The sequence below is a fragment of the Dermacentor andersoni genome, chromosome 8 (genome assembly GCF_023375885.2).
Source record: "Dermacentor andersoni chromosome 8, qqDerAnde1_hic_scaffold, whole genome shotgun sequence".
NCBI classification, from domain to species: Eukaryota; Metazoa; Arthropoda; class Arachnida; order Ixodida; family Ixodidae; genus Dermacentor; species Dermacentor andersoni.
The window spans coordinates 47,537,863-47,544,840 of NC_092821.1; the positions used below are offsets into that span (position 1 = coordinate 47,537,863).

The 6,978-nt window shown below is 49.9% G+C and overlaps 1 pseudogene; it reads right to left on the reverse strand.

Moving 5' to 3' along the window:
• Positions 1-706: 706 nt before the first annotated feature.
• Positions 707-5,419, reverse strand: LOC126530746 (uncharacterized; annotated as a pseudogene).
• Between the last annotated feature and the right edge of the window lie 1,559 nt (positions 5,420-6,978).

Genomic DNA, 6,978 nt, shown 5'->3' on the forward strand with positions numbered 1-6,978 from the left:
AAGAGAAAAGAAGTTCCGATGCTTCCCCCCCAAAAAAACGAAGACGAAAGCAAGCGCACGTGGTGCCATACCTACACAAGTTGTCACACAATCTGAAGAAGGTTTCCAATAGACACAATATTAATTTGGTTTTCAGTGCCCTGTGTAAGTTGTCCTCGATATGTAATCGCATGCATAAGCGCGAAAGGCACCTGTGCACCACAAGTCATAAAACTCGTTTCACTTAGTGCAGGCGCAACGTCATCCATCAGATACCGCTCAGCTGTGGAAAATCTTATATAGGTCAAACGGGACCGTGCTTCATTGAAAGAGCTCGTCAGCACAGCACTAACCTAAAGAATGGCTATGGGAGTCATTTAGCTGGACACTGTAACAAGTGTCAATGCACCCCCGTATTTGAAAAGACAAAATTCATAGGGAAAGGAAAGGGTAAGAAAGAAAGGGAAATAGTAGAGGCCTTTCATATAAGAAAGGAAGGAGATAAATGTATAAGCACTCCCTCTCTTGCCTTGTCGGAAAAAGAAATCACATTTTTGGAAGAAAGATTAAAATATTGTTGATTTGCAGATGTTTTTACGACTGATGTGCGCATGCCTATGCTGAAAAAGGTATAAATGTCCGGTTAATTTCAAATAAACTTCCAGTTGGCAGTCAGCGCTTGTCTGTGGTATTTGTTTTCTTGTGTCCTCGTCTTTTTCGTGCTGTTTCACCTCAGTTCTGACCTTCGTAGCTCCAGTGTTGTGGTCTCATCTGTCGTATTCCAACTAGCGGTCTTGTCGACGGCTCTGTCGCCTCTGGCTGAGAGACGCGGCTGCCCTTGCTCCGAGTCCTGCACCACCACACGCAGGTGCACTTGGTCCAAGTGTCGTCGCATTAGTTCACCCTCCGGCCCCTCGGCAGTCACCACATGAGACCCCTCTGTTGTTTGGACACGTGCTTGAGTCCATGGGTCTCCGAGGCAGTCGTAGTTTCGCACCCAAATTGGTTTATCCTAATGCAAGAAATCATTGGCAAAAGGGTAACTGTGACGCTCTGTTTCTGACGGCAACAAGTTATCTAATCGGGAGCGTAGCTCACGCCACATCAGCAGCATAGCCGGCGTTTTTCCGCCCGACAGCGGCGTTCGTCGGTAGTTGTGCAAGATCCTGGCCAGCCGCGTTTGCATTGATCCTTGCCTGTTTTTCTGCAGGCTTTGTTTTATGGTACGCACCGTTCGTTCCACCAACCCATTCGGTTGAGGGTGATATGGTGCAGTGTGCATGTGCTTTATTCCATTCACCGTAGTGAAAGTCTGGAATTCCCGGCTTGCAATCTGCGGCCCATTATGTGTGACGATTTTGCGCGGCAACCCAAAAGTGCTAAAGAGGGTGCGCAGGGCATCTACGGTCGTCCCAGTTGTGGAAGTTCGCAAAGGCACAGCTTCCATCCACTTACTGTGGGAATCGACCACAATTAATAGCATGTAGCCATCCACCGGACCCGCAAAATCAATGCAGAGGAGACCACGGCAGCCTGGTTTCCGGCCACGGGAGTGGTACCTGGCGTGGAGGCATCGGTGCAGCTTGAACACATAAGTGGCACGTCTTACCGAGCTGCTCAATCTGTTTGTCAATACCGGTATACCAAGCAGCGAGCGAGCTAGCCTCTTCATCGCGGTGATTCCTTGATGTGTATCATGAATCAGCTGCAACACTGCGTTCCTGGCTGCTTTAGGCACGACGACTCGGTGGCCCGAGAACACCAGGCCTTCTCTCACAGTTAGCTCGTCCCTCCGGACTAGGTACGGCTTCAGAGTGACTTGCTTCGCGTCTAAATGCCGAAGCCGGCCTTCCTGCACCCACTTCCGCACCACAAGTAACTCCTCATCTTCGGCCGTATAACGGGCCAGTTGTTTGGCTGACAGCACCTTACTGTGCAAACAGGCGGTGAGAAGTACGTACTCACAGTCATCAGCGCCGTCCTCGTCTCCGGACACTTCCTTGGGAGGCACTGCCCGTGGCAGGCGGCTGAATGCATCAGCCGGAACGTTCGCCTTGCCGTCCTCGAACTTGATGTAGGAGTAGGTGCTCAACTGGAGGGCCCACCGTTGTATGCGGGCGGCCGCCATGGCTGGAACCGGCTTATCTGGATTGAAAATACTGACTAATGGCCTGTGATCAGTCAGAAGTGTGAATTTCGTACCCAATGAATATGCCCGGAATTTCGCCACTCGAAACACTAATGCCAGGGCTTCCTTTTCAAGCTGGTAATACTTCCGCTCTGCGTCTGTGAGTATGCGGGAGCGGAAGCCAATGGGTTATCTAATCCCCTCAGCTGTGCCGTGAGAAAGGACGGCTCCAATGCCGCCTGAGGAAGCGTCCCATTCTAGTACCAACGGTTTGTCCGGGTTGTAATGGGCAAGACATTCTGCTTTACTTATCAGTGCTTTGACCTCTTGGAACGTCTGCTGCTGAGCAATGCCCCACTTCCACTGCGTCCTGGCGCGCAATAGTTCGTACAGGGGTGCAAGGATCGTGGCTGCCTGCGGTAGAAACTTTTGGTAATAGGTGACCAGAGCCAAAAATGACCTTAACTCGGGCAATCCCGTGGGTGTGCCGACGTCCAGAATAGCCTCAAGATTTTCCCTTTTGGCATGCACGCCCTTATCGTTGATTTTCTAACCCAAAAAGTCAACCTCATTCTCACGAACTCTTGACTTCTCCCGATTCCGCCGCACCTCGAACTCGCGGAACCTTCCCAGAACTCGGCGTAAGGTGGTGGCGTCATTCCGCTTTTCTGCAATGATTACGTCGTCCAAATAGACCTGTACTCCGGGCAGTCCTTGCAAAATTGTTTCCATGCGTTGCTGAAATAGCACTGGCGCAGAGGCTACTCCGAAAGGAAGGCGTATGAAACAAAAAAGGCCCTTCTGTGTACTCACCGTCGTGAGCAGTTGCGATTCTTTGTCTAACGCAATTTGATTGTAGGCGTCCGGGAGATCGATGGTTGTAAAAACTTCACCGCCATTTAACGTCGCCATGATGTCCTCTATGCGCGGGAGAGGATACTGGATCGTACGGCAGGCTTGGTTGACAGTAGTTTGGAAATCGCCGCATAAACGAATGTTTCCGTTACGCTTTGCCACCGCCACCACGGGTGTCGCCCACTCCGAGTGTGCGACCGCCGCAAGAATTCCATTTTCAACTAACCGGTCAATTTCGGCCTCCACTTTAGAGCGCAACGCGTACGGCACCGGCCGCGCCTTACAGAACCGAGGAACAGCATCATCCCGCAATGGCAAACGGGCGGGCGGTCCCCTTATGAGCCCTAACTCGGGTCGAAACACGTCGGAAAATTCTTCTAACAAGACTTGAACGCCATTGCCAACTTCACGAATGGCTACACTCTCACCTTCCTGCGTTGCGCTGAGCACCGGCTCCCCAAGAAGGTCCTGCGCTGTCATGACGTCCCGGCCACACAGGTTTGGCCCGGAACAACTCAGCACCGCTAATGTGGCTTTCGTAGTCTTCGAACCCAAGGAAACGTCGAGCTGTAGCTGGCCACGCACCGGCAGTGGTCCAAGGAAGCATGACAACTTGAGCGGCGATTCTCGCAGTTTCGGCCAGGCGTCTTGATGCTGTACGTAGGTGGGCCAAGTGATGATAGAAACCGGGGACCCTGTGTCCAGCTGCATCTTGATCGCTATTCCATTCCAAAGTAGAGTGCACATTATTGCCTTTACGGTGTGAATGTTTCCAACGAAATTATCTGCCGTTTCAACGAGGAACAGAGCTTCTGATCCCGGATCGTTGCAGTTTCCTGCTGACGAATGCACGGCATTAATTTGCTGGTGTGGCCACGTGAACGGTTCCCTCGTTCTGCTGTGTGCTTGTCCGGGACACATCTTGCGAAGATGACCGCTCTGCTGGCACCGGTAGCACTTCGCCGAGCGGAACCGGCAGGTTCTGGGGTCGTGCCTTCTTTTTCCACACCTGAAGCATGGTGACCGACTTTCCCGTCGTGCAAACATGTTTCTTAACATGTGTACGCCGTCGTCTTCATGCGCAGTCTTCAACGTCTTCACGTTTTCTTCCGCCATTTCCACTGCTAAGGCGATTTCCTCTGCTTCGCTTCTTGTTAAGGATGCCTTCGAAATCAGTTGACGACGTAGCGAGTTGTCTTGCAAGCCACAAACTATACGGTCCCGGAGCATCCTGTCAAGTGAAGTGCCGAAGTTGCAGGTATACGCCAATTGCCGAATGGTATGGTATGGTATGGTAAAACTTTAATGAAGTCCTGCAGGTCGTGAGTCTTCATGAAGCGGGCCGCTCCCACGTGGGAACCGGAAGGCCGAGCCTCTCGGCCGCATCGTGGGCCTGCTGGACAGCCCAGAGTTGGTCAGCCAGAAGAAGGCTGCGGAGAACCGCCTCCCATCTGGCCGAGCTATTAGCGATGATAGAGTGTGACCGGGCACACCGCCAGAGCATGTGGTCTAACGTGGCTATTTCTCCACAATCGTGGCAGGTAGCATTGGTGTAAATATCCGGATAGATTTTATGTAAAAGCGACGGATTGGGATAGGTATTCGTTTGTAGTAGACGGAGCGTTAATGCTTGAGCTCTATTGAGGCGCGGATGAGGAACAAAGTAGGTTCTACGGCTGAGATAGTAGTGTTTAGTAATTTCGTTGTAGGAGGAGGGCGTGTCCCTGTTCTCTGGGAAGTCGGCTTCCGATGGGTCGAGGGTAGCGCGGTGGGCAAGTTCACGCGCAGCCCCGTGAGCCGACTCGTTGAGGTTGGGAGGAGCACCCTTTATCTGACCCTGGTGTGCGGGAAACCAATAAATGAAGTGGTGCGTGATTGCCTTGCCCCCAATAAGTCTGAGGGCCTGTTTGGAAATGGTGCCTTTTTCAAATGCTCTGACTGCAGATCTTGAATCACTATAGATGACATCCCGTGAGCTATCCAGCAGGGCTAGTGCAATAGCCATTTGTTCAGCTATTTCGGAGTCCTTCGTCCGAACCGACGCAGCATTGGTGATTCCTTGCCGACCATCAACGGCGACGATGGTGAACGCCCGACGTTCCTTACAAGAAGAACGTCAGAGAACTCCGCTACAAGAAAATCTCTAACTGGCTCTCCTGGCATCTGCTTGCGTGAGAAAAATTTGTAGGATTGGGCTATTTCATTCGGGCTAGGCGAAAAATGCTTCTGCAGTATGTCGAGTGCTTCATTGCACGACAGCTCGTTCACCTTTGTTGGCGTGCAGCGTCCACTAACGATGGCCACCGTGTGAGTGCTCAGCCCTGCTACGAGCAATGCTCGCTTCTTCTCTTCTTCTGTGATGCTGTCGCCTTAGAAGAAAGCTTCTAGTCGCACAAGATATGCCGGCCAGTGGTCCGTAGCTTCCTCGAACTGCGTTGGGCTTGCGTATCCGGCCATGGCTACCGGGGTGTTGCTGGTAGGGCGGCAGGCTGATCCCATCCTCGTCGCCACTGTAGTGACCACGTACTCCCAAGAAGGTCAACCGAGCAAGGAACGTTTATTACGGGTATCGCGTGCAATATATAGCACACAGCAAGAAAGAGGGGAAGGGACAAATAGAGAGTAAGGGAAGAAAGTGATTACAGCAGGTGCGCCCAGCTTCATAGACACGTGCGGTGCCATGACGATACAACAATATTATTCCCACACGGATGACATTTGCCATACCTTTACTTCAGTTCATTGATTAAGTGCACTTTGCTCGCCATGATCTTCATGATTGAAAATAGAATACTGATTTCGATTCATCATGCGGAACAGCCTCTTTACCATTTCTTTTGTCCTCGGTGGCAGCCTCCAAGCAACTGTTAAAGTGCACAAGAAATGTCTCAAGGTGCCGTTTCTTCAGAGCTTTTTCAATTACTTTCTTCGCAACAGTACGCAGGAGGGGTCGCGGTGTTGTACTGAGGTCAACACCTGTTTCTAGCATAAACTCGTTCTGAAGCTTAATGGAGGAAAAATGGTCAGATAAAATGGTCAGTCCTTACAGTAGTGCTTTGCTCTAAAGCAAAGAAAATAAAAAATTGCACAGTCACTCATCTCACAGCCTGCTTGTTTCTAAATACTCTGGCTGTACAAGCAGTGTATTTTGCGTAAAGCAGTTAGCACAATTTATATTGCAAGGCTTGAGCTACAACTACATTGCACAAAACTAACCGTAATGGAAATAAATGCATGCTGCAAAAACTACTAGTAGTGTGTTATCTGCTGGCTAACAAGTGGGTCAACATAGTCTTTACGGGCTGCTAATTGGATGATAAGCTACTTGAACCATAGCATTCACCTGAAATATACTAAAATATTATAATACCACAAAATACCCTGGCAGCTGTTAAAGTTAGAGAACTGGCTATGAAGCATACAATAAAGCAATGAGGCAGGCAGCAGCTTTAGTTTCTCTTTTCAAAGTTCCATTTAAACTTGCATAGACCAGGAGTCCGTTGCATGTACAAGGACTGGTCATGGCATCACCATGCATTGCATGGAGCCATCGCATTCCATATCACAAATATCTCATGCAAAGTATAAAAGAAAGATTTTCTCAGTGGCTTTCTACCGCCCTCTAACATGACAATGAATGATGGTGAAATTTTAGGGATACCCCATATTAAAGCGCACTATGTTCTTCCTCTCCTCTTCTATCAAATGGCTCCCAGGATTCAAGTAGTGAACAGCGATCATGAGTCCTTGGAATAGTTTTTTTTCATGAAACTTCTGTGATAAACATTGCTCGGATGCCCAAAGAAGCTGTGACGTAGCACAGAGTTGTTTGGAGGGCACATAGCCGTTTAACGCCGAGGAGGTTAGCTTGTGTTCCTGTTCCAGCAACTCATGTGCGTAGCCATTCCAATTACTGCAGTGTCGCAGAATGCAAAAAATATGGTGCATTCGTGCAACTACTAAACTCACAATTTGTTAATGAAAGCTTGATGGATGCACAATGAATGCAAACAGTG